This window comes from Lactuca virosa, chromosome 3 (assembly GCF_052849685.1).
Source record: "Lactuca virosa cultivar CGN04683 chromosome 3, Lactuca_virosa_CGN04683_v6, whole genome shotgun sequence".
NCBI lineage: Eukaryota > Viridiplantae > Streptophyta > Magnoliopsida > Asterales > Asteraceae > Lactuca > Lactuca virosa.
Genome location: NC_136428.1, coordinates 233,233,977 through 233,242,057, shown reverse-complemented (window position 1 = coordinate 233,242,057; position 8,081 = coordinate 233,233,977).

Here is an 8,081-nt window from a genome sequence, read left to right as displayed (position 1 = left end):
GCAATCAAGACAACGAATGTACATTCACAAACACAGAATACGAAGGGTAATGTCAGTGAACATTCGAAACCATCAAAATCTTATGTTTCGGTTCCTTTAAATGAAGATGTGAACTTAATTGATAGTCTCAAAACCAAAGTTTGTGATTGGGTTAAAAGTGCTTCATGACATTCGAAATTGAAATCTAATTTCCAAGGACCCAAAAAGCTTTGGGTACCTAAATTTTTTCACTAATTGTAGGTACTATGTGACGAGCAATATGATAATAAGTGGTTGCTCACGTCACATTACTGGGAAGAAGGAGAATTTACGTGATTTTCGAAACCTAAAGAATGCAGGAGTTGTGAAGTTTGGAAACAATCAAAAATGTCAAGTAAAAGGATATGGGAAAATCACGAACGGACAATTCACAGTGAATCATGTTGTGTATGTTGAAGGTCTTCAACATAACTTTTCTTTTGTTTTTGTATTGTCATTTAATTTTCGAAAATTTAAAAATCCAAAAAGATTTTCGTTTGTTTTTGTATTGTCATTTAATTTTCGAAAATTAAAAAATCCAAAAAGATTTTCGTTTGTTTTTGTTCCGTCATTTAATTTTCGAAACTTTAAAAATCCAAAAAGATTTTGTTTTCTTCTAGTTTCTTATTTCAATAAATTTTCAACGTTTTGAACTAGTTAAGATGTCCCTAGAAGCATGCTGCTGCATGTTGTCTAAAGCCTCCAATGACTCAATGTGTGTGTACGAAAGTTTCTTTCCAATAAGGCTTATATTCACATTAGTCTCTGAGCTACCTGACTCTTCTCAAAATGAGTTAAGAGTTTACTGTTTTGTCCAAATATAACAGAGGTACATTTCGTGTCTTAAAACAATCGTTTTCATCTATAAAGTTCTTACACGATCACACACGAAGACATATATCCGAGAGGTCTCTGATCAAACACATCGAGACTTAGATATATCAAAAATCTGTGTTTATGATCTGAAATCATGAGACCGTGATGAAAGTGAAACCCAATTTTCTAAACTTTTAAGGAATTGACGGGGAACTATGTTCCAGATTTTCACGAATCATTTGGTTCAGTACCAAAATTCGAAACTCCAAATCTTATTCATTTCGTATGAGTGGTCTTGATCAAACATTCGAAACCCATGACGTTTGTTACCCAACAAGATCCAGCACAAATTTTTATTTGATTATGATTTCTGTGAGAGTTTCATTCGATCTTCAATGTCACTTCAAATTTATCAAAACAAACTTGTCCCTGACTACACTGGTCAAACAAGTAATTTCTGTTACAACTTATCACCTTATGTTTAGGATGACATGTAACGAAATTTTTTGACTACCCACGAAGCATTATAAAAGAAGCCCTTTGATACTTATTAACAAGTATTCGATTGTATTTCACGGGAACCTACACAAGCAGTTGATCATTTCTCTTAATGATTAATGAAGCAATCTTTACCCGGGATTTTATCTGCCTTCGTGTCAAATTAATATTTTGACATCACAATATTCCAAATTTTTCCTATCTTTGTTTCTCGTCTAAATTCTTTGGAACACTACACTCACGAAATCCTTGAGGTTCTGAGTAATACCAACTCAGGCTGATGATTTCGAACATCTGGCATATGACTTCGTTTTTCATCCCAAAAGCGAAAGAGCCTTGATTCCATTCGAAGGGTTTTGACGGTTACAATCTTATTGGGGATAACAATACAGGCTGTTTTCTTAATGACGTATGGTATTCTGTCCGGATTTCAAGATGATATGACAGATACTTTTTGACGCATGGTTACTTTTACGCAGTAATGGTCCGATTTTCAAGGTGCCACGTCAGATGTCATTAAATATACATCCCGCTTCAAATTCAAACTTCAGGGTTACATATAAAAGGGGATTCAAGGGTTCCTTATCAGTTTACGCGATCAAAAAGAACAAATTCCCAAATTTTTTGATCTTCAAAGTTTTCAAACCCTAACACTGGCGACTTCTGTTCATGTTGATGTTGATCCTTCTCATACCACTGAAGATGTCTCTTCTTTACCAATCATGAAGATTCAAGCAACTAACTATTACTTAGAGGGTGATGTCACTAAATACCCGGAAGAATTGAAGATGTTAATTGTTGCTTTGAAGAGCTCAGTTTTATCCAAGGCGATGTTCAATTCATTCTCAGTTCCAATGTCATGGCTTTCTCAAGCGGAATCAACTGCTACTTACAATAAAGCTACTGATACAATAACTTTTCATCTGGTGAATGACAAAAAGGTCAGATTATCAAAGAAACTCTTTAGCCAGATTCTTGACATTCCGAATTCCCCTCCATATGTTACTTTCACATTTCCTCAAATAGTTCATATGTCTAATGAGATGGGATATCAAACTCAACTATCCAATATCAATGATTTTAAGAAATCTGGTCTTCCAAAAATCTGGAATTTCTTATTTGGTATCTTTTTGAGATGTTTAACTGGAAGAACAGTTGGTCTTGACAAAGAAAGAATGGAAGTATATGCCATGGTTTCTGGACTATACTATGATCTTCAAGTAGATTATTCTACACAATTGTGGAAGGATTTCCAAAAGAGTGTAGAACACACGAATGCTATTCATGGTATTTCGTGTGCAAGATACTAGAGCTTGATTTTGCAACATGTTTACAACAAGGAAGGGATTTTGGTACCAGATGATGAAGAAAAAGCCGTTTTTCAATCGTACCACTATCCGAAGGAAGTCACAAATAGTGCTGAGGTTTTTCCATCTGTTGCTCGTATTCCAGACACAATGCTCAAAAGAGTTGATCCTTCGAATTCTGTTTTAGTGGCATATTTGAATACTATTGATTCTACAATCGAAACTGGGATACTATTGGAAAGAGATGATAAGAAATCCAAGAAGTCAAAGAAGACTGAAACTACTTCTTTTGAAACCAAAAACACAGAGTTGAAATCTTCGAAATCTCTAAAGAAGAAGCCTCAAACAGTTGAAGTGTCTGTTGCTGAGCCTCAATTGATTGAGCCTATTGTTGAAGAAACACAAGAGCATGTAATCATTCCTTCGAAGACCGGTATGTTTCGAAGAATCAAAATGAAGTCAACCCATAAAATCAAGTCTCCAACACATAAAGTGGTTGGAAAACCTCAAATCACTCATCAAGGTGTTTTAATTAGAGAAGTGCCAGCACCTGTTTCTCCGGTGTCCAAGAAACGATGGGCTAAGGATATGGCAAAACATCTGTCAAAGAAGAAGAAGAAGAAGACCCGAAAGCTCGTGATTTCTACTGAGTCAACAGAAGATGATGGTGAAAGAATTCCAGAAACACCAGCGGTAGCTCTTCAAGCAGGAAGTTCAGCTCCTGAGCAGACCATAGTCATACCACCCGAAGATTTGGTTGCCAAATTAGTTTCTGAGGAGGTACGAACTTCAGGCATCCCTGCAAACGTATCTGATACGGATGCAAATGTCAATATGGGTGAAGGAGATTCGAAGAAACACAATCCAGGTCATACAACTTCTATAGCCTTCGAACATGTTGTTTCTTTACCTCCACCAATTATACCCATTACTTCAACCAGTGATTCTCCTACATTCACATATATTATCAATCAACCCTTTACTTCGATTTTTTCTTCTCAATCCACTGATACACCCACACCCAATTCAACTGGTAAAGAAACTGTTTCTATGGAGACAGAAACTGATAATGATGGTTTTGGGGGCATGTTTGAAGAATTAGAGTTTCATGAAGAAGAAGAGGATTTTCCAGATCATATGCTGATGACAATGAAGCAATTTAAAATTTTGAATAAGAAGTTGAATTCTATAATTCAATCTCAAGCTGATCTGGGTGGTGGTTCGTCTGTTTCTAGTTTAGAGGTTGATTCTTTGTTGAAAATGTTCGAAGCCAGAGTTGTAAGTAAAGTATCTGGGATGATTACAGACTCTGAATCTCGGATTTTGGAGAAGGTTGATCATAGTGATCAAAATAATGAACTCCGAATAAATTCTCAAAATTCGAAGTTTGCTGGAGATTTGAAAGAATTAAAGAAATGCAACAAAGGACAGGCATGTTCTCTTTATTCAAGATGTAAAGAAAGTTAGGGAGGATGTCAATTTGCAGATTCATGAACTTCGTGAAGATATGCAAAAAGAGATTGCAAATGTTCAACAAGATTATGCTTCTCTGAATCAGAAGGTTGATATCATTTGTGACCCAGTCACAAGATTTGTCAAATTATATGAAAGTTTGAGTCCTGAACTTGCTCAACTTTCATCATTTGAAAGTGCCAACTTTTTGGAAGTGATTGCTTCGCTTAAGGAATTAAAGGAACTCTATGTTAAGTCGGTTTCTTCTTCCCTGATTACATCTGAATTTTTATCTCAAAAGTTCATAAAATTCGAAGCCATTCTTAACAAGTAACTTGCTCCTCTCTCTCGCATGTAAAGCCTTCTTCCAACAACAAATGCCCCGCCTGTTTTCACAGGGGTGTAAGGGGGAGAAAGAAAAACTAGTGATTCGAAGGCTAGTGGTGATGATGCGAAGGTGGTACGAAAGATGTTTTCTTCAAAGATCCCAACAACAAAGCCAGTTATAGCATCTGCTGGGCCGATTACTTCAACTGTCATAACAACAATGCCAATTACAAGACCAATTTCGAAAGGAATTGTGATTGGTAAACCCACTGATACTGTTGGTAGTAGTTCAAAAACTATGGAGGTGAAAGATGATTCAGTTGTGAAAGATAAAGGGAAATCAATAGTGGTGGAAAAATCGAAAGAAGAAAGGAAAGCCGAAGCAGAAGCTGAAATCGAAAAGCTAAGATTGATTCAAAGCATAATGACTCAGCGTGCAAGTGATCCGAAGGGAATAGACAAGGATGATCCGGCCAAACATTACAATTATGAAACAATTAAGGCCAAGGTGGCTTTTAATCATATGTATTCGTTTGAGAAGAAACCAAAACAAAGCTATATGGTTACGAATACAGATTCAAGTCAGCTGGATTTTCCTATAAATGAAATGATGTTCATCATGCCTCAATTTAAAGCTGAAGGTAATTTCAAAGATAAGGATGAAGGAACACACATGAAAATTCGATTTCATGCTGTTCTTGTAAAAGCCCCTGAGGAAGTTTGGTCATTGATAAAGATCAAGAAAGTGATCAGTATGAAAAAGGATGTGGTATTCGAAAACATAGTCCAGAATTTCAAGTATGTGGTTGCCAGGGCAAATGGAAATATTTGTGAATTTACAGTTGCCGATTTTCCATTAATGAACTTGTATGATCTTATACAAGTTGCATTAATTTTGAAAGACAAATCATTTTCATACCTTCAAAACACGGAACCTGATGAATTCAAGCTTGGAGTTGCTCACATCAAGATTTTCATCGAAAATTATTATGAGTGCTTGGCTCTAACAGATGTGGAGTTAGCTATGGCTAAAGGTATGGAAATTAAAGCTCCAATGGCTCCTACGAAGATCAGGCAGAATTGAAGAAGTATGCTGATGGTGAAATCTGCTTGAAGCCTTTTGGATTGGTCTTCGCAGGAAAAGACAAAGTTGGAAAAGCAAAACGTTTCTTGTTCCAGGCATGCGAAGTGGAAAGGTATTCAACGTCTCAATATACGAACTTAATTGTTCGTATGAATCATTGTAAGAAGAACAATGAAGGAGATAAGAAAGAGCTTAAGAATATTATTTCCTGGTACACGGAAATTCAAAGAGTGATGCTGTATTCCATCCAGATTCTTACGAATTAAGATGTTCGACTATGATTACAAAGGGGGAGATTGTAAGGGTTAAGATGTTGTAATTAGTCGAAATATATTTTGCCTCTTCGAATGTTTTGTAATGTATTTTACTAAGGCGCTTTTATTCGAAACTTTAGTGTCTATGCCTTAGTATATGTTTTGTACGCTTTCTGTTCCCTATAAATAGGGATATTTACTAGAGTTAGATAAGAGTTTTTGCAGACCTGTCTTTGTACTCTGTAAACATTCGAAAGCGTAATAGAGCTGAAACAAGATCATATTTACATCCGGTGTTCAATCTCATATTCTTACTGGATTTTATACTCTGATTCATTCGATACTCGATTCTTTGATTCATCAAAACCTTCCCAAACTCTAGATCTACACTCTCAAGGCTCGATTATCACGTAAAGTCACGATCTTTACGTCCATGCATGGCACTTAGGGCTTGAAATTCCAAGAACATGCTCTATTAAGGGGTTTTCACTAAAAAGCTCTATTATGGCTGAATAAAGCAGGGACCTTTGGACTCTAGGGACCTCTCAAGGTTCAAATCTGATGTCCAAATCTCTATATGAACTCAATACACTCAAAGCCCAATATTAGATGGAAAAACCCCTAAACTCCAATAATATGAGATCTACCCAACAAAATGAGAAAGGTGTGGACTTTTTACCTTTCACAGAAGCTCCTGGATGAAATAGCCACGAATCTAACAGCCTCTTCTCGTCCCTTGGCTTGGAAACCTTCCTTTCTCTTCCAAAGATGCACCAAACAATCTAAGTTAGCTCAAATACTCTCTCTTAGCTCAATGGCCGATTAGGGTTTTCTCTTAGTGAAGTTGGGCAGTTGGTGAGCCGCAAATGAGGCTATAAGTGTCCTTAAATAGGCCCCAAACCCGGGGATTTAGGTTTTCATCACTCAGCATCTACTCGGCAAGTCGAATCTCTGACTCGTCGAGTAGGTAATTTATCCCATGTGGCCAAACACGACTCTACTCGACGAGTTGTAGCACCAACTCGTCGAGTTGCTCAATAGTCCTCAAAAATAAATAAATAAATAATATATCTGGGAGTCTGGATGTTACAATTCTCCCCCACTAGAATCAGACTTCGCCTTCGAGGTTATGCTCTGGAAATAGCTCTGGGTACTGCTCTCGCATCTCGGATTCCGGCTCCCAAGTCAACTCAGACCCCTCCGATGTTGCCATTGGACCTGAACCAGGGCACCTGTTTGTTCCTCAGAACCTTCACCTTTTAATCCAAGATCGCAATCAGCCTCTTAATATAATTCAGGCTCGCATCCACCTGAATGTCCTCTAATGGCACCAGTGCCATCTCATCGGCTACATACTTCCTCAGCTGAGACACGTCGAAGTTGTTATGGATCTGACTCAAATATGCAGGTAACTCAAACCGGTATGCTACCGTACCCACTCTGGCAGTCACTCTAAAAGGAACGATGTATCGGGGCCCCAACTTGCCCCATTTCCTGAATCGGATCACCACTTTCCATGGGGATACCTTCAGGAGGACAAAGTCTCCAACCTGGAACTCTAGCTCGGATAGTCGCCGATCTGCGTAACTCTTCTAGCGACTCTGGGCTGTCAGTAACCCCTGTCTGACTTGCTGAATCTGCTCAGTCGTCTTCAACACTATCTCAGTGCCACCCATCACTCTCTATCCCACTTCTCCCCAAGAAATAGGAGTCTGAAACCTCCTCCCATATAAAAGCTCAAATGGAGGCATAACAATACTCGAATGATGGCTGTTGTTGTAAGAAAACTCAGCCAGGGGTAAGTAAGTGTCCCAACTTCCTCCGATGTCCATAACACATGCACGCAACATGTGCTCAAGCGTCTGTATCGTCCGCTCGCTCTGCCCGTCCGTCTGCGGGTGGTACGCAGTACTGAAATGCAAACGCGTGCCCAACTCCTCATGAAATTTCTTCCAAAACCTGGAAGTAAAACACACGTCTCGATCTGACACTATCGAGGTCGGCACTCCATGCCGTGCTACCACCTCTCTCACATGGATCTAGGCCATTCTCTCTGCAGAAGAGCTCTCACTAATAGCAAGGAAGCGAGCACTCTTTGTCAGTTGGTCCACAATCACCCAAATCGTGTCAACTCCACACACAGTCCTCAGTAACTTGGTGATAAAGTCCATACAGATTTGTTCCCACTTCCACTGGGGAATCTCCAGAGGCTGTAATGGACCATGTGGACGCTGGTGCTCTGCCTTAACCCGGTGGCAGGTCAAGCACCTCTCAACTACCCAAGCCACATCCCTCTTCATACTGGGCCACCAATAATCTCTATTC